Genomic DNA, 25,747 nt, shown 5'->3' on the forward strand with positions numbered 1-25,747 from the left:
GGGCGGCGGAGCGGCGCGAGGGCGCGGGAGGCAGGCGGCGGCGGAGCGGGGTGGCGCGCACGGGCCTGGGCGAGCTCACTTGGGCTCGCGGACCAGCGGCGGTGGGAGGCGGCGCGGGCGACGTGGCGCAAGGGGATTGGCCGAGGGGGCGGCGGCGGACGTGTCCGGCAGCGGAGGAGGTGGTGGATCTAGGGTTTGCCCTGATTTCAGGGGAGGGGTGTTTTTATAGCTAGAGGGAGGTAGGAGAGTAGTTTTTCAGAGCGGTTTTCGCACCCACGATCGTGATCCAACGACGGAGAGCATGGAGGGGGTTTAGATGGGCTAGTGGACTGCTGCGGTGGGGTGTTGGGCTGCAAAGAGAGAGGGCTTTCAGCGGTTACACAGTTAACTATTGGGGCGTCAAACAACCTCCAAATGGAAAAAAAATTGATAGGCGGCCTACCGGTGATGTACCAAGGCCACTTGACAAATCGCGGCCCACTCCGAGAACATTTTTCTCCTACTCCTGAAACAAGATCTGAGAGGTGCGGCGGGTGCGCGTGAGAGTGTCGGTTTCTGAAACGGACCACTGGGAAAATGACCTGATGCAAGAGACGAACACGAATGCAAATGAGATGCACATGATGACATGAGATGAAATGCATGACATGAACAAAATGCAAAACAAGGACAAAACCCAAGCACAGAGGATATAACATATAACATTGTCGGAAATAGCAAGAGTTGGAAGTACAAATATGGAATGTTACATCCGGGACATTACAAAAACACAACACTGGAATACCCCTGTGATACTGCATCGATGTAACTCGCCATTAACAATAGTCATAGACTTGAACCGCCGGTTTATCTGCCTGGCCAAAGTTTCATCCTCGGGTAACTCGCCCTAGGTCATATAAGCCAAGTAGGGAACTGTCCAATTGGGAATAGCATGGAGATCCGCCACAAACTGTGCCTCCAGGTCAAGTATAGCAAGATCCTCTTCTGACGGCAACTTGACTGAAGGATTATTCAAAACATCAAGAAAAACATTAGGAGGCACCGGCTTATGTTGAGACCGAAGCCGGCTCAAAGAATTAGCTGCCTCATTCTTCCTTCGATCAAGATGCTCCACCTGATAACCTTTGAAGTGACCAGCAATATTGTCAACCGCCCGACGATAAGCCGCCTTGAGAGGGTGTTTGGAATCCCAAGTGGTTGAAACTTGCTGAGCCACTAAATCCGGGTCGCCAAAGCACCTGACCCGGCTTAAGTTCATCTCTTTGGCCATTCAAAAACCATGGAGCAGAGCCTCATATTCATCTGCATTGTTAGTATAAGGAAACATCAACCTTAAAACATAAAAAAATTTGTCACCTCGTGGGGAAGTCAAAATAACTCCAGCCCCCAAGCCTTCCAACTACCTGGAACCATCAAAATGGATAGTCCAATATGTGTTATCAGGCTTCTCCCCGGGTATCTGCAACTTTGTCTAATCATTGATGAAATCCACAAAAGCATGATACTTGATTGTTGTTCTTGGCATGTATTTTAAGCCATGAGGACCAAGCTCTATTGCCCACTTGGCAACCTGCCCTGTAGCCTCTCTATTTTGAATAATATCCCCCAAAGGAGCGAAACTGACCATTGTAATAGGATGACCAAAGAATAGTGCTTCAGCTTTCGACTGGCCATGAACACCCCATATACTAGCTTCTGCCAATGTGGGTATCATTGTTTGGACTCAATTAACACTTCACTGACATAATAAGCTGGCCGCTAGACTAGGTACTCTATACCCACTTCTTTGCGTTCCACAACAATTGCCACACTGACAGCCTTACTATTAGCAGCCATAAATAACAACGGAGGCTCTTTCTCAGTAGGAGCTGCAAGGACGGGCGGCTCAGCTAATTATTTTTTGAGCACCTCAAACGCCTCATTAGCAGCATCAATCCAGATAAAGCGATCTATTTTCTTCTTCATCTAGTACAGAGGAATGGTCTTCTCTCCCAAGCGGCTTATGAACCGGCTTAAAGCTGCAATACGACCCCCGAGTGTTGGACGTCATTGACACATGCCAGTTTAGCCAACGAATTGATAGCCTTGATTTTCTCCGGGTTAGCTTCAATACCTCTCTCCGAAACCAGGAAACCCGAGAGCTTGCCTGCAGGCACACTGAAGACACACTTGGCTGGGTTAAGCATCATCTTGTAGACCCGGAGATTATCAAAGGTCTCTTTCAAATCATCCAACAAAGTGTCCTTCTTTCTGGTTATGAAAAAAATTCTGAACACAACACTGATAAGTCGCCTGCGCTCTTGAGCCCAAAAGGCATAGGCACATAGTAGAAAGCTCCAATAGGTGTGATGAAAGCCGTCTTCTCTTGGTCCTTAACTGCCATCTTAATATGATGATAACCAGAATAAGCATCCAGGAAACACAAATGCTCGCAACCTGCTGTGGCCTCGATGATCTGATCAATGCGGGGAAGAGCAAAAGGATCAGTCGTACATGCTTTATTGAGATCTGTATAATCCACACACATGCGCCAGGTGCCATTTTTCTTAAGTACCAGCACCGGACTAGCCAACCACTCAAGGTGAAAAACTTCAATGATGAACACGGCCTCTAAGAGCCGGGACACCTCTTCTCCAATGGCTTTACATTGCTCTTCATTAAAATGACGAAGGAAGTGCTTGACCGACTTAAACTTAGGATCAATATTCAGAGTGTGATGAGCGAGTTATCTTGGTACACCCGGCATGTCTGAAGGCTTCCATGCAAATATGTCTCGATTCTCATGGATGAACTCGATGAGCGTGCTTTCCTATTTCGGATCCATGTTAGCATTGATAGTGAACTATTGTGATGAGTCGCTAGGGACAAAGTCAACCTGTTTGGTGTCATCGGCCGACTTAAATTTAAACAAAGGGTCTTGTTTTGTGGTAGGATTCTTCAAGGGGGTCATATCAGTCGGGTCAACATTATCTTTACACAACATAAACTCCTCTGTGGCACAAGCAGATTCAGCATAGGCAGCATCACCTTCTTCACACTGCAAGGCAATCTTTCTATTGCCATGGATTGTAATTGCACCCTTATGTCCTGGCATCTTAAGCTGCAAATATACATAAAAAGGTCGTGCCATAAACTTGGCATAAGCCAGCCGACCAAACAAGGCATGGTAAGGGCTTTTGATCTTAACCACTTCAAACCACAATGTCTCTGCCCTGTAATCATAATCATCGCCAAATGCCACTTCCAAGGCAATCTTACCAACTGGGTAACTTACCCAGTACCCTACCGTGAAAGACTGTAGAGGATGGCTTCAGATCTTTGTCAGTCAAATTTATACAGCAAAACGTATCATAATAAAGGATATTGAGGCTGCTTCCACCATCCATGAGGACTTTAGTGAATTTGTAACCCCCGACCTGAGGAGCTACCACCAGTGCTAGATGACCCGGATTATCAACCCGGGGTGGGTGATCTTCCCTACTCTATGTGATTGGCTGCTCTGACCATCACAAGTATCGAGGTATCGCCGGCTCAACTGTTCTGACCGCACGCTTATGAACCTTCTGGTCTCTTTTACAAAGACTTGTAGTGAAAACATGATATTGGCCCCCATTAAGCTACTTTGGGTTACTCTGATATCCTTATTGTTGTTGTCGGTTACCCTAACTTGAGTGTTGGTTATAAGCACCCTGGATTACCTTGCCCCTGGTACCCAGAATTTGAGCCGCTGCTGCCAAAGCCGGACCCTGACCCGCCGGGCGGGCCATTGTTACCACCATGATTCTGATTGAAGCCAGAACTCTTGTATTCTTGCATGATCAAACAATCCTTCCAAGCATGAGTCAAAGGTTAACCAGGCAAACTATGTTTTGGGAAACGATCATTAAGCAAGTCCTCTAGGTTAAACTTTGGTCCTCCAAGCTTACCTTTACAGCGCTGATTTTATACTGAGCATTGGTGTTAGCTACAAAATCTGACCCGCCATCAGCTAGTTTGCGTTTACCACCATTGCCCTGATTATGACCACTATGACCCATCACATTCTACTACTGACCTTTACCTTTGCCACCTTTCTTTCCTTATCGGATTTTTCCTCATCATATCCGGTGTCCTTGGTGTTGTCAGAATCAGCGTGCTTGACGAGGGCTGCCATAAGCTCACCCATATCATTGCGGTGACATTTAAGTCGCCCGAACTTCTACTTGAGAGGTGTAAAACTAGCAATTCTTCTCCAAAATCAGAACAGCCGAGTCTGCCACGATGATGTCCAACGAGTGGAAAATAGACAGAACCCAGCGAACCCAATGGTGAGCCGACTCATCCTCTCGCCGCACATAGTTGTCTAGGTCAATAATCGACAGATGCTGCTTACATCTTCCTTTAAAATTATGAATGAATAGTGCCTTTAACTCGACCCATGAATTGATGGAATTGGCAGGTAACCCTTTCAACTAGGTTCGGGCTGGTCCGTCCAACATAATTGTGAAATACTTGGCACATACGACATCATTAACATCGAACATCTCCATGGCCAGCTTATAGCTCTTGATCCACGCCTTAGGTGGAAGGTCAGTTGTATAATTAGGCATTTTATGGGGGCCATTAAAATCCTTAAGCAAACGCTCATTGCGCAGAGCTGATACCAGACATGGTACACCAACTGTCCTGGAAGTCATCCCAGCCTCCATATACGGCGAAGGGGTTAACTAAAACTGCTGGTGAGCCCCCAATTGAGCCTCATCCACATGGGCCTGAGCATGGTTATCATCATGGGGCGGGTTATGCCCACGTAGCAGGTCATCATGGCAAGGCGGGTTACGACACCTTTCGCTACTGTATGAATAAGCCACCTGCTGTGCCACAACCTTCTGAAGGAGCTCCACAACGTTTTGTGTCTCTATCGCAGCTGGAGACTCGCCCTCAAATGGAATAGCAGCCAATCGTGTGGCTTCGGCAATCATGTTATCCATCGAGTTAGAGTAATGGCCAGAAGGTGTTCGTATCCATTGAGGCGGGGCTAGGTCCATACAGGGCGGGTCTGGGATACAAGGTTGAGTTGCTGCTCTAGTCACAGGCACCTAAGCAGCCCGAGTCACACCGGGCAGGTTACTCATTCCCGCTCCGGGTGTGTTAAAGAGATTTCGCCCTTCAAACTGTGAAGGAAGGCGACTTTGGTGCCTCCTTTGAAGAACAACATTTGATGCATTCTGATCCAGATTGGACGGAAGGCTTCTGCCCTTATCCTCTATGACTCAGCCTCCAACGCGGCTCGTTCCATGGCCATCCTGACATTCTCTGCATTGAGATCTTCTCGAGCTTGGCCACCTCGTCTCGCAGCTTCACAACCTCTGCATTTGTGTTGTACTTGATTCACTGGAGTTACCTCTGTAGCTAACAGAGTCGCCAAGGCGCCCAAGAGCTCAGATAAAACTTGAGTCGGCGGTCGTGCAGAGTTGCTTGCCCCGACTGTCGCAATAGCAGTTGAGCCGGATGTCATGGCCGTGGCAGTGGAGGAATTTCACACCGGTTATGTGCCAGCCATAAAAATAGCAGCCTTGCTAGGCAGCTCATAGGGATCCAGAATACTATCACCATCAGAATAGTCCCCAAGCCCATCGTCCTAAAGCTGATAAATTGACTTTGTTTTCCCGGTTGAGGACTCATCACCTGAATAGATGGTTGTCTCTCCACCAGACATAGATCCTTCCTCGAGATCCACCCCATGAACAAAGCCAACAAAAGCACGCTTCCGGCCGGGTTGAGCCCTGGCGGGTCATGCGCGCCGAGCCGTCTCTATGTTGTTGGTGTAGGTATCCGGCTCAGCCTCTGACTCGCCAATTTTGCCAATGAAGATGTGAATTCCGCCGAAGGGGACCTGGTACCCGTACTCGATTGAGTATGCCTTAGGACCTCAGCTGGCATCGTTGATGTAGATCTTTCCACGGCGACTCTTGGTCATCTGGCCCACGGCGTATCCTTCAATCCTTGAGAAATTTCCCTTCAAGAACTCGAAACCACCATGCTCTAGCCCCATGGTGGGTGCCAACTATCGTGGTTTTGTCGAGGCAGATGCCCTAGTGAAAGGACTTAGGTGTGGAGCCATCACAACATAGGTTAGCTAGAAGGGGTTGAACAGGACAAAGAACAGAAAGGGTTTACCCAGGTTCGGTCCCTCACAATGAGGTAAAATCCTACGTCCTGCTTCTAGTTGTATTGCTTGAGTTTCGATTACAAGGGAGCGAATATGCTTGACCTAGTTCTCATTCCATTGTTTCTTTAGTTAACCCGCTATCGGGTCTCGCCTTTATATACACAGGTCGAGACCCTGAGGGTTACAGAGTCCCGGCTGGATCACACAATGTGACCAACTCGGTTTCTAACTTATTCTATCCTTCGAGGTAAGTCAGCATCTGGCGGCTCATACACCGGGTCATGGGCCATCATTAGGCCCGCCTGTTGATCCGCCATCTTCTTGGGCTTCCTCGAATTGTCTTTGTATGAAGCAGCCAACTGTGTAACCCGGCCCCAGCGTGGCGGGTCACACCTTGGGGTTATCTCTCCAACAGTAACCCTGGGGGTTGGCCTACAAAACTGATGTAGCATAGAACCCTAGGGCCCGATCTTTCATGAAATGGAGGGGATCATGCGAAGAACACGAAGAACACAAGGGGAAACGCGAGGGAAATCATGAGGGGAGACAAGAGGAAATACTCAAATCAACAAGAAACAATCACACATGTGCTAGATCCTCGACACACAAAGAGATACACATTTCAAAGTCAGAAATGGATGATACATAGGGTAACTAGTTCATCTCCATGAGGAGGTCTTGAGGGGTCATCCCATGAAGGGGTCTTGAATCCAAGGTGGATCTTCTCCGTAGAGGCTGCGATCTCTCTCGAAGGAATAGATTCGTATGGATGAGCGAAGCTCTATCTAGAATGAGCTAAACCTATGCTAACCCTAGAATGGAGGAGGGGGTGAGTATATATAGTGGTAGCCACGAAGGGGTAAGTGAGGGGCGATAGGGTACATGGCCTCGGGCCGAGTCTCTGCGCGCAGGCAGGGTAGGAAGTTCTGGGGACAGCCGGAAAGTCCGGGCACCGGAGGTTGCGGGTGAGGGTCCGGGCTATCCAGAGAGTTGCACTACTAGGGAAAACCTTATACACAGAATCTTAGCAGCAGCGCGGCATAAAAAGAGGCGCTGCTGCTAATTAGTAGCAGCGCAGTTATGGAAAGCGCGTTACTAGTGCAAATTTAGCAGTAGCGCGTGATGTTTAAACCGCGCTGCTACAAAAATCCACCAACACTACACAACGACCTAAGTTTACCAATAGCGCGGCGTCAGGAAGCGCGCTGCTGCTAATGCCATAGTAGTAGCGCTCTTTTTAGTCACGTCGCTGCTGCTAATTTTGAAATTGTCCACACGTTACTCAATACTTCTTACGTTTAGCAGTAGCGCGTGATAGGAAAGCGCGCTACTGCTACGCTCTTAGCAGTAGTGCACTTTTGCTCCCGCGCTACTGCTAAGACGTAGCACCCACCACCTTTTTCCACCTCCACCTCCCCCTCCCCATCTCCTCTCCTCCCTTTCCCCTACCTCCCACATCCTCCGTCTCTCACCCTTCTTCTTCCTCAATACTTCTCCCCCCATTACTCTCCCTCTTCTACCTACATTTCTCTCTCTTCATTACTCCTAGCTATAACTACACCACCTCCATTAATGCATCTCCTTTCTCTTTTTCCTTCCCCCTACACTAGTTGAAGTTGTCTCCTCCCAAATTAGGTAGCTAGGTAGATGTAGCATTTAGTTAAGTGACCTATTTGCCCCTAACTAGATCTATCTTTGTCAAGAAGATATTTGTGCACTTTTGATCTCCCTACAACATCATCTCCACCATGTGCTCGATCTCGAGATAGAGGTGATTAAAATTTCATGCTTTTGCAAAATGGAAATATGTTTATGTGTGTGTGATATGTTTATGGAAATTTTGTGTGTGGCATGAGTTGACGCCAAATTGTGCTTTTGAGTTGCCTATGTTTTGCCGAAATGTCGATTTATTTCCGTTTCGGCGAATTCCGGGCAAACTCTAGATCTATATATGTCCTATTTTTAAGGAAGGTCATGCCGAATTTTTGTATGACTTTGATGAATGCACACATTTTTATAATCAATTTGTTTATTATTACCGTGTAGAGTTGACGATGGTCAGTGGAACAATGGTGGACAGGTGGTTGCGGTCGGCGGTGCAGGACATGAAGGAAAATAACCTGACAGAGGTTTTATGTCCGTGTCGAAAATGCAAAGGAATAGTTTGTTTCGACCCCCATGACGATGGTCGTGTTGAAGTGCACCTGCTCATGACTGGTTTCATGGATGGCTATACTCGGTGGATAATCGGAGATGAGGATGACAATGTTGAGGATGCCGACGGGGCAGGCAATGATGACACGGGGCAAGACGAAGAGATGATCGATAATGGCGGCGGGGAAGAGGCCGGACATGGTGGCGGAGAAGGGGCCGGACATGGCGGCGGAGAGAACGACATGGACTCCACGCAGCAGAGTTCGTCGGTATTAAGTTCAATGGTGCGGTACCCTCATGTTCAAGCATTGCTTCGCAAGGAGACGAGTACTGAGAGAGCTGCTTCTAGAGAGGAGGCTAAGCTGGAGCAACTGGTGGTAGACTCGAACACTCCATTGTATGATGGTTGCAATCCTGAGGTGACCCGCTTGAGTTTCACACTCCAACTCCTAAAGACGAAGTCTAAAAACAAATGGACTGACACTAGCCTCGATGAGCATCTCAAGTACCTAAAGGATGTTCTTCCCGCGGGTAATTTATGTCCTAGTAGTGTTGATGAGGCCAAGAAGATCGTGTGCCCTATGGATCTGCCACACGTTAGATACCATGCATGCATCAACGATTGCATAATTTATCGGAAGGTGCACGCGGAAAAAACAAGTTGTCCGGTGTGCAATGCTTCTCGATACAAGAAGGCTGGAATGAAATGTCCCCAGAAAGTGGTATGGTACTTACCGATCACTCCCCGTCTCCAGAGGTATTTTGTAGATCCCAAGGAAGCAAAGCTAATGCGCTGGCATGCGGAGAGGAAGAAGCCCGACGATGGAGATGATCCGAAGCTGAGACACGTCAAGGATGGAAGCCAGTGGAGAGCGTTGAACAACTTCTATCGGTATTTTGGATGTGATGCAAGGAACATCGTGCTCGGCGCGTGTACCGATGGCATGAATCCGTTTGGAAATCAGAACACCAACCATAGCACATGGCCCGTGTTTGTATGGATGTACAACCTCCCTCCTGGTAGTGCATGAAATCGAAGTACATTCGCATGAGCATGCTTATTCAAGGGCTGAACACAACCAGGAAATAATATTAATTTGTATTTGGGGCTACTTCAAGAGGAGTTAGACACGTTATGGAAAACACCGGCCAAGACATGGGACACCAGCAAAGGCGAGTATTTCAACATGAGAGCCGCGCTGATCACGACAGTACAGGACTATCTCGGTTACAGATATGTGGTAGGCCAGGTGTGCCATGGATACTGCGGATGCACCCGGTGCATGGATGATACGACGTCTCAGCATCTAATGTCAAGGAAAGATGGTGGGTCTGGGAAAATCGTGTACATGGGGCATTGAAGATGGCTCGAACAGGACGACCCGTGGAGAAACCGTGGATATCTATTCAATGGTCACGCTGAGCATCGAGGACCTCCACGTAAGCAGAGCGGTGCCGAAATCGATGAGCTGTTGAAAAACTGGAAGGAGTGCCCCACGTCAGGAAACACGATGAGAAAGGCGCTGAAGCAGCTGCTTAAGGTATGGAAGACGAGGTCTGTGTTCTGGGACTTGGATTACTGTCACAAACTCGATACACCTCATTGCCTGGATCAAATGCATATCTGTAAGAATGTCCTTGAGAGCTTGCTCGCAACACTGATGAACATGCCGGATAAGACCACGGATAGGCCGAAGGCAAGAAAAGACTTGCAAGATTTGAAAATCAGGAAGATCTGCACATGCCGCCCCGTAAAATGTCAGACGAGACAGAGACGGAGACAGAGGCACGGGAGAAGAAGGGCAAGAAAATAAAGAAAGAGGATTATTGCCCCCTTTCTTGCTTCACCTTAAGTTAGGCTGAGATCCATCAATTCTTTAAGTGCCTTACCGGAGTCAAAGTTAGTTCTAGTTACTGTGGCAAGATAAGCAGATATCTAGACACGGACAAGAAAATGTTCAATGGGATGAAGTCCCATGAATGTCATGTGATGATGACGCAGATACTACCTGTTGCCCTTAGAGGGATAATGGACAAGCACGTCCGTGACACGCTTATTGGTCTCTGCAACTTTTTCGACATCATCTCTCGAAAGTCGATCAGTGTGAACCAGCTCCGAAGGCTACAGGAAGAGATCGTTGTGATACTGAATGAGCTTGAGATGTACTTCCCACCCGCGTTCTTTGACGTCATGGTGCATCTGTATGTCCATGTTGTGGATGACATAATAGACCTGGGGCCATCATTCCTGCACAACATGATGCCGTTTGAGAGGATGAATGGGATCATCAAAGGATTCGTGCGTAACATGTCCCGTCCGGATGGAAGCATCGTCCAGGGCTATTTGACACAAGAGTGCATCTCTTTCTATGAGAATTTTCTATATGGCGCAGACTAGCCGCCTGGTGTTAGTGTTGGTTTGCCCGTTAACAAGCACGATGGGAGGCTCGAAGGAGAAGGTCACTGCAACGACTTTGACAGAGCAAACTTGGTAGTGCTACAACATCTAGATGAGGTAGATCCTTTCGTGGCACTGCACAAAGAAATTATCGCAAAGAAGTATTGTGACCGGGGGGTATGCAAGATAGACGCCGAAGTTACTAGAGAGCAGAACTCCACTTTCCTGCATTGGTTCAAAGAGCATATTATTGCTAATCCCCCGGAGGAGGGCTCTAAGGATGGATTGCTCATATATGCCTTAGCACATGGCCCCTCGCCCAACCTCGTAACCTATTAGGCATATGATATCAACGGATACACGTTCTACACGGAGGCCAAAGATATGGACAGTGATGATCAGAACTCAGGGGTGACGATGGAATGCATGACCGGCAGCGACAACGGCGCAACTAAACGATTTTATGGAAGGGTCGAGGAGATCTGGGAGCTTGACTACTCTGGACTGCACAACATGACGATGTTCCGTGTCAGATGGGATAAGAATGTCGAAAGAGAAAACCGGATTTTCACTTCCATGACTATACCCGACGCCAAGAGCGCTACCGTGAACACTATCGCAAAAAACGAGCCATGTGTACATGCTAAGCACGTGACACAATGCTTCTTCATAACCGACCCATGCAATCCCAGTCGTGTTGTCATGAGGAGAGGAAAAAGGAACATCATTGGAATGGATGGAGTCACCAACGAGGAAGACTATGATCAGTATGGCAACCCAATGAGGGAAGATGATGATGATGATGAAGTATACGTCAAAAGAAGAATCAATACTACATTACCTAAGAAAAATCATACTCCATGGAAAAGGCAAAGTCACAATGAGGGGCTCAATTATTCTTCGACGAACAAGAAGGGAAAGAAGCTGACTCAAAAACGAAAACGTCAGCGCTGAGGAATCGGTCAAATGATGTAATATATATATATATATATATATATATATATATATATATATATATATATATATATATATATATGTTCCTATTTTGTATACACACTTAGCCATTATTATGCATGGGTCCAATGATGTAATATATATGTTCCTATTTTGCATACATATTTAACCGTCAAATGATGCAATATATATCGCCTTCCCTTCGTTCACTGCTCTCGGAAAAAAAGTGAGAAAAATAAAGGAAAAGAAAAAGGGAAACTGGTTATAGCAGTAGCGCTTTACTAAAAAAGAGCTACAGCTAGTCAAGGTAGCAGTAGTGGTTTCTATATAAAACTGCTATAGCTGCCTTTAATAGTAGTAGCGCGTTTTGTCTAAACACGCTACTGCTATGTCCACTTAACCCAAAATTCTCACTCTCCCTGCTTCATCCCGCCTCTTTTCCCCCAAATCCCCACTCTTTTCCCCCCGTCGCGCCACCGTGCCCGACCCGGCCCCGGCGCTCGCCCCCGGCGCCGGCGCTCGCCCCCGACCCCGGCGCGCTCGCCCCCGACCCGTCGGCCCTCGCCTCCCTCCTCTGCTTCCTCCCCTCCCAACCTCGGTCGTCGTCAGGCCTGCCTCCTCGCCCCTGCACCCTCTGTAAACCACCCCCCTCTCTCTCTCTCTGCTAACTAGGGTTCTTCGGTTAATTTACTTAGGTTTTAGTTATGTTAATTAGGTTATCTATTTAGTTATGAATTTAGATAGGTTTCAAAATTAGCTGAATTTATATGCAAATTTGAACTGGACATGTGATATGTTGATATGTCATGTTTTGGTAAATGATCCGAGTGGCCTATGTTACGCCGGAATGTTGATTCATTTCCATTCCGGTGAATTTCAGGTGCTCGATATGTCCATTTTTTAGCAAAGGTCATGCCGAAATTTCCCGTGAATAAAAGGCATGATTTGTGCTGGCACATAGATTTCTTTTTTATGTCATTTCTCATTTATTCATACTTTTATAAATAAATGAGGACACTTAATCATAAGAAACATGTCGAACAACGAAGAAACTAGGCCTTCTGACCAAGATGCATACGAGATGGATTATCAGGGTGAACAAGACTACCTCGACTTTTTGACTGCTAATCAAGGTTTGTAGGTCCGCCTCGATGATGGTACTGACGCCGGCATCGACACCGACGGCGCCGGCACCGATGGTGGCGCCGAGACCGGTGGGGAAGATACCGGCGGGGAAGGTACCGACACCGATGCCACTACCGAAAAGAGGAAGCATAAGAAGCAGAGGATACGAAAACCTAACAAACTAGGGATTGGACGACTTGTGATCACAAATATGGCACCTGGCAAGTTTGAGCCGTTAGAGCCGGAAGAACCTCGCAAGTGCTATGGGCACCAAGTAGGATGCATCCTACGGTAATGCGCAAGCATCAACGCCGATGACTTAAGGAGTAAAGAACATTTGACGCAGTTTCTCCTAACGAAGTTGCACAAGCGATTCAAGTTCCCCGACTGGGATGATAACATAGAACAACCATGGGATGATCCAAAGATGAAAAAGATTAACAATCACGCCATGGGCATGTTCAGCAATGATTTGGCCTCCTGGAAAGGGAGGGTGAAACTAGCTATTGAGGCTGAGGAACCCCTGTCCAAGATTTTGGAGGAAAATCCGACACTTACGGAAGAGGAGTTCGAAAAGTTCAAGGACACTTGCGCTACCGAGGACGCCAAGGCTAAGGCTGCAAAATTCAGGAGCCTTCAGCAAAGGAACACGGGGAAGCATCGCCTCAAAAGCCGTGGCTACCTCGGTAAAAGGCCCATATGGGATAAAGAGGACACGGAACGTGAAGCCGCGGGTCTCCCAGACCCCTTCGCGAAGTTCACCAACCCCTTGGAGCGTGACTTCATCAGGGCCCGCTACAAGTGGGACAAGGAGAAAAAGGTTTTTTACACGGACCAGATCACGAGGAAATTGATTAGACTACTGGAGAAGCAACACCAGCTTGCAGCTGAAAGCCCTACTTCTCCGATGAGGCCCAAGTGGGACACCCCTCTCAACCGGGCCTTGAACGAACTTAAGGGACTCCCTTTGGGCCAGCGGCCGCAATATGGTCATGTGCACGGCGCTGTAGACGGCGCCACGTGGAAGGTGTTTTACAATGAGGACCCAGAGGCCAAGAAGCAGAAAAAGAAGTTTAGTCAGGCGGACATCGACGCGAACGTGAAGCTTGCGGTCGAGAAAAAAGCAGCTGAGGACGCGAAAAAAGCAGCCGAGGACAAATATGCGTTGCTACAGCAGGCAGTCAATGCAGCTGTAACTGCCTGCAGAAATGATTTCGCTACTAACTTGGTTCCAGTTATCATCAACTGGACGAAGGAAAATCCAGACAAGAGGGTACATGATTTCCCGTTGCCCAATTTTGTCGAGAGCAACTCCATGAACAACAACACCATCGCACCATCACTTGCCCACGCAAGCGGGCCTCCTCTCGCAACCGCTCCCACTCATAGCAGCCCGTCCTCAGTCTCTAGCGCGCTCGATGGGCCTTCGTCTTTGGCTGAGCTCGACGCCATCATGGTAATTACATGTCGCACCAACATATATATATATATATATATATTTATATATATATATATATATAATATTCCATTTTTGTTGCCTTTCGGATGTTTTATGCCACAGACATATGTGTTTGCAGGCGAAAGAAACCCCGTGCACCATACTCTACTTGATCAAAGGCCAAAAGGTGGACGTGGGAAAGGGGGTGATAATGGACCCCTTGCAACCCACGTTCCACAACCAGCCGATCCCCGCTGGGCACTTCAGGGTTAGCTTGTCCAGTGTGAAATCGGGGCACGAGGATTTGCCTCTTCTAGTATAGCATGTGGGAGCGGACGACGAGACCCCGCTGCGGATTGGAAGCTGCAAGGGTTGGGTGCTGCTATGGCCGAAGAATCTTATTCGTCTGGAGCCGGCCGAGAGCACACCAATAACCACACATCAATAAGCATGTGCGGAGAGCACCACCCCGCCTAAGAAATTACCAACTCCTGTAGTGCCGGGTGAGAGCAGCGGACGACATGATGAAGGGGGTGCAATAGTACTGGCTGATGTAATTTGTCCTATAGAACAGAGAATGGATGATGAGACGGAGGTCGACCCTATGGATTTCCTCAATACAAACGCGTATGACTGTGACATAGAATTGATGAGTCAACCATATGACGAATCGGGCTATCAGCTTGCTAATGAGGATATGGATGATATGCCCGGGCAGGAAGGTCGTAGCAGGGATTGCAAAAAGTCTCTCTTCATGAAATCCTCACAGGACACGCCTGAAGATGCCGCCTCAACACAGGCTCAACTAGCCGGGCGCGAGGGTCGTACAGTACTTAGCCCTGGAACACCGGGGCAGGGGTTAAGGAAGGGTCTAGAAGGTGTGCCCAATAAAAAGGAGAGAAAGAGATCGGGGAAGATAGCTGCCTCCAAACAAGCCAGAGCACATAGCAGCCAGACGATGCATTCTGAAGAGCGTGTACCCGTGAAAGGTGCGGCCATGTTCCATCTCACGGGCGAGCCGATGCTACCGCCGAAACCGCTGGAGGCACTATTAGGGGATCTCAGGAGACTGCACGACCATGTGCTGTCGACGGAGAAAAGCCTACTAGCCTCAAAGGATCCAGCATATCCGACATACGTGGCTCGTGTGCCTGAGGGAAAGTGCTACGTCGAGACACGGCCCACGGAGGTGTTCTTCCAGCGGTTTAACCATATCTTTGAGATGTTTCTGACAAGGCGGCTCGATTTTACAATCGTCCGCCTTTTTGCGATACATATGAGCTCCGTCATGAAGAGTGAAGAAGTCTTGCAAATCTGTGTGGCGGATCCGTACTACATGCACGACTCTTTCTTGAGTCTCGGCGACTTTGAGCGTGAAACTGCTAGGGAGTACCTCCAAAACTTCATGGTACAGAATAAGGACCGGGAAATTGTCCTCGTGCCTTATCATCCAAAGTAAGTCAGTTCCGGGCAACCATTTCATACATTTCAATCATTCCTTCTCTCTCTATGGGGAATAATTTGAGGTGTCTTTTCCCCGCAGCAACGGGCGCGCTATCCTTATCGTTCTTTACCCGCAAGTCTCCCACGCCGTGTATTTTGACCCTTCTAGAGACTATGAGAAAAACGACTACACCCACATAATGAATATTCTAGATGATGCTCTCCAAGGCTTCAGCATTAGAGGTGGCCACATGCAGATCAGCAAACAAAGGAACAAGAAGATGGGTTTCATGCATAAAACTAACTTCTCCTGCATCCATGTCCCAAAACCAAGCAAGAAGGATGGATTCTTCATCGTCCATCTCATGATTCAGTTCAACACGGATCACCAAAAGCTTCGCATGAGAAGCAGAAATGATGATCATATCCACAAGTGTCTAGAATCTCATGGAGAAGTGGATTATAAACTTAGAGATGACTTCTTTCGCATCCAAGGCGACATTGCGACGATCATCATGAAAGAAGTCGTCGATGAGAAGGGGATGTTCCACCACGGCCCTATATCGTGAGCTGACGTCCGAACTTGCATAGGCATGCAACGTCTAGACCTCACGCCGTTCAAGAAGCTAGGGTCCATCCTCGATGATATGGAAGGATGGAACTTCTAGTGATTTATGATGCCGATGATGATGATATGTGTCGGTTGAACTTGTATACTTTTTGTAGCGATGAAACTTTGTGATGCCCATGGTCCCTGTCGAACTTGCGTAACGCTACTTTGTTAGTTTGCATACGATGACCTGCGTACCTCTAGTTAATTAATTTGCGTACTGTATGATGCATCTAGTTGCTAACCCTTTCTTTTTCGGTGTTGCTCTAGTATATTTTGTTGCATATATATGATTGTACATCCTCTTCATGAACATGCATCTCTAACAGGTACCTAGTTTCTTGATGGCGAGATGGAAGTGCTATGTCGTGTACAAAGGGAAGGTTCCGGGGGTGTACAGCGAGTGGCATCAATGTCAGGCGCAAGTGAATGGGTTCTCGGGCGCCAGCCATAAAGGCTTCAAAAGCAGACAAGAAGGAGAAGCTAGTTACTTGAGGTTCACGCTAGCGCGAGAGAGGACTCGTAACCGCCACCTCATGTACTGCATAGTTCCGCTCTCACTCATAGTGATAGCTCTTCTCGCGTATACCTTTGTTTAGATGGATGACATTGTAGTTGCAAGTATTCGAGACTTGCATGTATCGCTATTTCTAAGATGATGACAAGATACCACTTTGTGTTGGATGATGATTATGATGAGACTATTTGTATGTATATGCTATGATTACATTTGTGGTCTCGCTGGCATTTGTATGTGTATCACGATGACATTTGTATGTGCTAAAGATTCTTCTATAAAGCATGTTCAAATACAAAACAAATATGCCAATTTTTTTTACTAAAATTAGCAGTAGCGAGTGGAGAAAAGTTAGCAACAGCGCGGTAGTAGCAGTAGCGCGTACAATAGAATCACACTATAGCTATTAGCAGTAGCGAGCTTCCACTAGGAGCGCTGCTGCTACACTTGTGTAGCAGTAGAGCTTGTGAGCACGCGCTACTGCTACATGTTAGCTGTAGCACCTTATTAGTAGCGCCGGTACCCGCACTACTGATACACCTAAAACCCGCGCTGCTGCTAGCCTTTTCCCTAGTAGTGTTGGCACACTCTCGGACGGCTTCCATGAGTCGGGGCCGGAAATTCCGGGTGCTGGAAGTTCCGGGTAGGAGGTCAGAGGTTCCAGCCTCTCTAGAAGCTTGTCCACGCTTCTTCTTCCTTCTCTTCCACGCTTCCCTTGCGGATGGTGTAGTTGTTCCTTGGCGCTTGCACTCCTCCTCGACATTTGTGAAGCTCCGACAATACCTATGCATGCACGATGGAGGGTCAAGTAGTATACCATCCTCGAAGGGGTCAAGTGAGCAAGTGTAAAGGAGAGGATTCACCTTTATGTATGTGAAGTATATGTCGGACATGTCACTTGTCGAATGAACTCTTGACATGGTGATGTCCGTAGGATGCTCCGCATCATCCCCTCCCCCTTGGGAAAGATCTGACCTTGGATTGAAAACCAAATCACCAAGGGCAAGAGATGGCGTCGACGTGTATAAGTGGACGATCACCAAGCACTCAACATCTTGAATTTCGAAATAGGCACTCTCCAATGTCGCACTATTGTGTGGTTCTTTAAAAAGGAGCAAGGACAACAAACACTTGGAAAAAAATGTGGTTAGCATTAGTGCAAAACCAATCATTCAATAGGTGATTCACCCAACAAGTGTCGTCATCAAGCATAGCATATGGTGTGACAAAGGATTGTGGCATGTCATGGAAGCATGTGAATTGAGCACAATCAAGGACATCATGGAGACAAGCATGCAAATGGGAGGTAGAGATGCTAATATGTTTGACAAGAGAACAAGCATCTACCTCAAGATCATAGAAAACATGCATAAAGTGCTCGACAAATGGTCGATGGTAGGCATAAGAATCATTCACAACACCAAATAAGATGAAGTTTCTAAACACATGGGTCAAGTGCAAGACAATCCAAGCATAACATGCATTGGGTATAGTGAATATAGTATGGCACTCAACACAATAGAAAGAGCAATTGTTCATCATGTGTGATACAATCAAGTCAATTATGTAACAATCAATGGGATATGGCATATGTGAAGAAATGACATCATTGCAACCAAGCTTATGATTGGGGCAAGTAATCCAAGAATTGCATGCAACACACAAGGCACATATATCATGAAGCATGGCAATGTGGCAATGGTAAGTCGAAGCAAGATATCTAGCATGTGTGCAAGATGTCAAGGTGCAAGCAACACATGATGTATGATCCACAATATGCATGCTCATGGTTTTGGGTCTCTCTAAAGAGAAGGATATCACCTTGAAAGCATATCCTTGTGCATCCTTCACAATGCCGAAGCAGAAGCAAGTGCGATGTAGAATCATCGTGGTAGAAGGCGGTTCGCTCTCAAGATCTTGAATGGTCAGCTCACATGAAGTGGAGGTCGACACAAAGTCCAAGTATCCTACAGATGCATAAAACAAAGCAAAGAACGTAAGCGCATGGTAGATAAACACATCATCCATCATGATGATTCTCATCTTTTGCACATAACCATTAGAATCACAAGTGCATGAATAATATGATATAACAATGGCAATATTCATGGCACTAGGTATGTGATGCAAAGAGGTAAGACAAGCATGCTTCATAAGAACTATGCCAAAATCTCCAAATATATGCGAGAATGCTATGGGTGCAATCTCATTATCAAGACTAAAGGCATTGTTGCACTCAATACATGGAAATCATCTAACATGAGAGAGTCAACATATGGAGATATATGACAAGAAGCAATAACAATCATGTGTAAAGCATAGAAATGGTTTTCATCAACCGCATGAAACAAGCAAGTATGAATCACCGGTGATGCAATACACAAAGCAAGCAAATCAATCATGTTGTGCAAACTAGTAGTGCGAAGATGCAACATACTAGAGGAAATCATGGCAATCATTTCATTTGAGCAAATAATAGGCATAGACAATGCACATGACATATCGCAAGCACGAACACAAAGCAAGTTCATAGTATGATTATAGGCATGGGGTACAAGGCAGACATGGCAATAACAATCAATACCTCCACCAAGCTTGCAAATACACATACAAGTAGTAGAATAAATCACCATGTGTAAATACAAAGCATGGGTCACAAATGCATGGTAAAGGCATATGAATAAGCATGTCATGCAAAGTGAACATGGCAAGATGGGCATAGAATATGTAATGGACAACAACCCATAACCATCATGGTGTGTGTGTGCATGTGTGAGTTAGCACAAGATAATCAATGAGAAAAGAATATTGATGCATGGTACAAGAACATGTTATCCATCATGAAACAATAGTTATTGTGTATGACACGATGTGATCACAAATTAGAGCAAGTATGTGGCACAACAATAGCATGTTTATTCATGGGGAGCATATTGTGCACATAATTATTGGGATCATGCAGTGGATGGGATGAATCAAAATCTCCTAACATGTATGAGGAAACTATGGGTGTCTCCTCATGAGCAATATCAGAAATATCATATGGAGGAAATGGACAACATCCAAAACAATGCATATCCGAAGCTAGGTGGTCATGGCATGGCATATGAGATAAATGATGCAAAGGGAGAATATCAATATCATCACAAGAAAAACGAATGCCAATAACCATGGGCTTGTCATCTATGCCATATGTGCAAATTGGGTTTATTTTGATGGCATATGCATAGTTACTACGATGAGATTGCAAATATGACATATGATTGATCTCATGCATAGCATATCACAAGTCAAGTGGATTGTCAAACATGATGTGACCTAGAAAATTGTCACAAGAAATCCGATGTAACATGGCATCACAACTAATAGACTCTGTATGAGAATCATCATACTCATCGTAAATGGGCAAGAAATCATTGCATGGGGAAATCATACTAGCATGAAGCATGGAAATAGGCTGATCAACATCATGCAAGTAATCAATTGCAAGAATGTCAACTAGTGGGACTAGAGCATCACCTTCACCTATGTTACCTTGTTCGTTCCACTCAAGTGGTGTAGGTGAGGTAGGACAGACCAAATGGTGGTCATCTTCATCTTGATGGAACCATGTGGGGGTGCATCATATTCCACCATGACCATCGTCTTGTCCAAAGGAAGGACGAAGTCGTCAAGGATCGACGCGTCATCATATATGGGACCTAGCACCAAATGAGAAGACACAATAGATGTAGAGGTCAAGCTGTTAGAAATTCAAATGGCCTCACAAGACCTATCAACTATCTCACTCTCTCTATGTGGTGGCTCACTCACTCCCTCAAGGTATGTGCACTCAAAGTCACATATGGTGGAGTCACTCATCTCACTCAAGTGGTGGGGGTTGTGGCTCTCCTCACATGGGAATTGGTGCAACTCACTATGTATGGGGCTAGTGGTGAAGTCACCCTCACTCTCAATATGCGTGTGCATGTCACTAAAGTCGTCATACATCGCCGTGGTCGAAGGGAAAATCCCGTACACAACCATCTCGTCACTGTCGCCGTGGATGAAGGCCGAAGATGGCACATCATCACTCTCGCCTCTATTGAAGCATCATCCTTGCTCGTCACCATGTCACTCGCCTCCAAAGCTTGGTCCCTGAATGGCTCCGTAGTCGTAGTCGTCGCCGCACCATCTTGAAAAAGAGTCGAAGTAGGCTCGGCATCATCAATGCCGTAAAGAGGGATGACGATGAAGTCAAACTTGGGAGCATCGTCTTGGAGCTCGTCGGTCTTGGACATCTTGGTGGTACTATCCTCATGCTCTTTCTCATGGATCCCGGTCATTGCGAAGTGAGCTTGGGGTGAAGAAGTCTTAGCCTTCATGTGTTTTTGTTCCTCCTTGAGAGCACCAATGTAGTTGCCGTCAAGGTACTCGTAGTTCTCGAGGAAGATAGTCTTAGAGATGTTGTTGTGCAATCCCATCGTGAAGTGTAACTTCATTGAAATGGGGTCATCCACGCCGGCTCGTTGTAAGGAATTCTTCATCTCCTTGAAGTACTTGTCGATGGACTAGGATCCTTGTATGGTGTTCTCCAATTGGCGTAGAAGTTGTTCCATGTAGGTTGGAGGCACGAACTCTCGCTGCATAGCTTTCTTTGTCTTGGGACAACTCATGTCGTTGCTCTCGAAGGTGTGTGAAGCCACCATGTTGACGCGTAGTTGTGGAAGTTTCTTGTGGCCCACTTCACTTGATCTTCGAGAGGAACTTGATGTAGATTGAGGTAGTCGTCCATCAAGAGCTCCCACTCGAGATACTCCTCAGGTTCTAGAGTTCCATAGAAAGGAATCTCATGGTCGATGTCGAAGTTGTAGTAGCTCATGGAACTCGCGGATTTGAGGTTAGGGAGCTTCTCTTGAGTGTAGTCTTGGGGTGCTTGTTGGCTAAGATGTTGTATGCCCATAGGCGAAGATACCTTGAAGTCACTTGGCGAAGATGCCAAGGGAGATGGTGAAGTCGTTGAGTAGTTGTTGGTGTTGATCTCTTGACCTAAACGTTCTCGTCGGTGATTGTGTCGATGCCCATGTGACCTTGCCGGAGGTGGTAGCTCTGAAGGATGTCAACTTGAGCGTCTTATCAAAGATGAGGAAGATCTCTTGTAGGATTTGATGAGGGCCTTGATCTCTTCCATTTGAGCATCCATCATGGTGTCGAAGTTGTTGTTCATGACACCAAACTCGTCGTTGTTGTTGTAGACCAAAAGAGGTGTACAATGCCTATCCATCACAAGACTTGAGCAATGTGAGTGGGAGAAATAGAAGAACTAGACCAATGTACCTTACCTCATTTTGAAGATGGATCAATGATCACTCAATAATGTCACAAGGAAATATCACAATTTGTGCCGGATCTTGTCAATTCTCACACCTACACAAGTAAGGCTTATGGAGTAGCTTGGTGAGGATAGTGGCACAAAATTTGATGCAAAATGATAGAAAGAGTCAATAATGTTAAAAGAGATTCACAAATTCACAAGTGCAACAAGTAGACCAATAGCAATATGTGGCACATGGAAACACAAACATGGATAGATAAATGGGGGTCGTGCAACCAAGGAATGAGCACAAAATGTGGAATCCACGAAAAATGCTCGTGTTGCACAACTCAAGAGAGACACTAGCACGATTGCTCCATAGGCGGATACGACACTTGTGCACAACCTATAAGATGCAAAATGTATCAAGTTTCTATCCCAAGTATGCTATGTATATATTATTCCTGGTGTTCCTCTCAAGATGATCAGATATGACAATCTTATGCAATGTGGTATGATGCTATGGCTATTGCATACAAGCTTCTTTGCTCTCTTTTTCTTTGCTTAATACCTTTATTCTTTTTTATGGCCACTTATGAGAAATACACAAACCAAGATTGCAATTGTGTATATGCGGGAACAATATTGTGACACAAGGGATGATATGATACGAAGATGATACCAATATGATATGGTATGTATGGAATGGAAGGTGTAGATCGATGATTACTAATGTGCACAAGTAACATTGCCGGCAATACTCAATGCCTAGTCTCGATAGGCTAGTCACGCAAAACGGGCTAGGGGTTAACAATGCAAAGGCAAGAAAGATTGTACAATGATGGGATACCATGATACCAAGATGATATAGAGGTTACCGTTTTTGCTTACGGTTAGGGTGTCAAAATGGTGAAGTGGTCGTTGTTGATGACGAATATGTGGCAATGATGACAGGCGGTGCTCTTGATGTAGAACCATTCCTAATTAGCCGAAAGACCTTAGGAAATGGTAAAACCGCGAACTCAAAATCCCTAGCGGCAAATGTCAATTGGTGGTAGAGGAATGCGGTGGTTGTTTCGGAAGCTCAATGCAATTGTGGAAATGCAATGATGGGTTTTAGAGTATTCAATATGGAAGTGGAGGTTATGGTGGTGGACTATACATTGTGTCGAAGTTGAAGTGACCATCCCTAAGTAGCTGAAACACCTTAGGAGACACAAACCACAACTCGGACAAGCTCAAACAAAATTGGGTTAAGTTGAGGTGGCGGAAGGCTATGGTGGTATTGCGGATGATATGGTTGAAGGCCTAGGAAAAGATGCCAAAGTTCCAAAATTTTGATGGATACAAAAGGTGGTGAAACCAATATGAGGACCTCGGACACGTCAATAGCTTCAAAACAAGACAAAGAACACTCAAATCAGAGTTCGGAGCGAAAAGTTGTGATCAAAGCGGTGAAGAAGGGCGATGCTGAAATTTCTGGGAAAGTTTCTGGTTAGGCCAGAAGTTCCAGGCTCCGGAAGTTCCGGGAGGTGCCGGAAGCTCCGGGGGTCGCGGAAAAAGTCTCGGGGAAGCCGGGAGATTTTGGGTAAACTCTCTGTCTCGCCCAGAAGTTCCGGGGCTAGAACGGAAGTTCCGGGGGAGTCCGGAAGTTCCGAGGGTCATGGAATTTCTTCTAGGACGAACCCTAAATTCCAGATCTGAGAACGGGGGCGGAAAAACTCGATTTCCCAGGGAAAAATTGAGAAGATTTTGTGGATGGAAATGGGGGAAAAGATGGGGAAAGCTAGATCCACTCATAACAAAGCAAATCCATGGATCAAAATCAACAAAACATCATCCAAACCAACAAATCACAAAAAAATCGGGGGCTATTTTTGGTGGGGATTTACAAATTTAGGACGAAATCAAGCAAAATAAGGCTAGAAAATGGTGGGGGAGACTCCAAATTCGTGATCAACGTGGCTCATGATACCAAGATGATGTAGGGTAGAACCCTAGGGCCCGATCTTTCATGAAATGGAGGGGATCACGCGACGAACACGAAGAACATAAGGGGAAACACAAGGGAAATCATGAGGGGAAACAAGAGGAAACACTCAAATCAACAAGAAATGATCACACATGTGCTAGATCCTCAAAACACAAAGAGATACACGATCCAAAGTCAACAAGGGACAGGGTAACTAGTTCATCTCCGTGAGGAGGTCTTGAGGGGTCATCCCATGAAGGGGTCTTGAATCCAAGGTGGATCTTCTCTGTAGAGGCCGCGGTCTCTCTCGAAGGAGTAGATCCATATGGATGAGGAAAGCTCTATCTCAAATGAGCTAAACCTATGATAACCCTCAAATGGAGGAGGGGGTGAGTATATATAGTGCGAGCCAAGAAGGGGTAAGTGAGGGGCGAAAGGGTACATGGCCTCGGGCCGAGTCTCTACACGCAGGTAGGGCTGGAAGTTCCGAGGACGACCGGAAGGTCCGGGCACAGGAGGTTCCCGGTTAGGGTCTGGCCAGGGTCTGGGCTATCCAGGGAGTTGGATTACTCTCAGATGGCTTCCATGCATCGGGGCCGGAAGTTCTGGGATGGCCGGAAGTTTCGGGTGCTGGAAGTTCCGAGGACGAGGCCGGAGGTTCCGGCCTCTCCAGAAGCTTGCCCACGCTTCTTCTTCCTTCTCTTCCACGCTTACCTTGTGGATGGTGTAGTTGTTCCTTGCCGCTTGCACTCCTCCTCGACATTAATGAAGCTCCGATAATACCTATGCATGTGTAACACCTCGGACACACCCGCCGGTGGTCGTTACTCCTGGCGGGATCTAGACTGGCCCCACAGATCAATACTAGTCTTTTCTGCGCACTTTGTCCTCACTCATTCGCACCCGGGAGCAACTTCCCGGTCGGTCACCCATCCTAAAACTACTCCAAGCTGAGCATGCTTAACTTTGGAGTTCTGTCCAAATGGGCTTTCGGGAAAGAAGGAATTCCTTATTGATATGCATAGTCTATCATCCCTAATAAGCCAGGCTATCACATACACCCACACTTAGAGGAACTGACGTCCTCGTCGGGTCACAGGAACGTTCCCTCTTGGTACATACGTCTGTGCATCCAGTCCGGTACATGTGCCATGTCGGGTGCCACGATGGGTCACAAACGTCATGAACAACATGACCCCGCACCTGTCCACAAACATCCGTGTAACCGCGAGGGTCGGCTCTGATACCAACTTGTAACACCCCGGACACACCCGCCGGTGGTCGTTACTCCTGGCGGGATCTAGACTGGCCCCACAGATCAATACTAGTCTTTTATGCGCACTTTGTCCTCACTCGTGCGCACCCGGGAGCAACTTCCCGGTCGGTCACCCATCCTGAAACAACTCCAAGTTGAGCACGCTTAACTTTGGAGTTCTGTCCGAATGGGCTTTCGGGAAAGAAGGAATTCCTTATTGATATGCATAGTCTATCATCCCTAATAAGCCAGGCTATCACAGCATTCACGATGGAGGGTCAAGTAGTATACCATCCTCGAAGGGGTCAAGTGAGCACATGTAAAGGATAGGATTCACCTTTATGTATGTGAAGTATATGTCGGACGTGTTATTTACCGAATGAACTCTTGACATGGTGATGTCCGTAGGATGCTCCACATAAAAAAAAACCCAGGAG

This window comes from Triticum dicoccoides, chromosome 4A, assembly GCF_002162155.2.
Source record: "Triticum dicoccoides isolate Atlit2015 ecotype Zavitan chromosome 4A, WEW_v2.0, whole genome shotgun sequence".
Lineage (NCBI taxonomy): Eukaryota > Viridiplantae > Streptophyta > Magnoliopsida > Poales > Poaceae > Triticum > Triticum dicoccoides.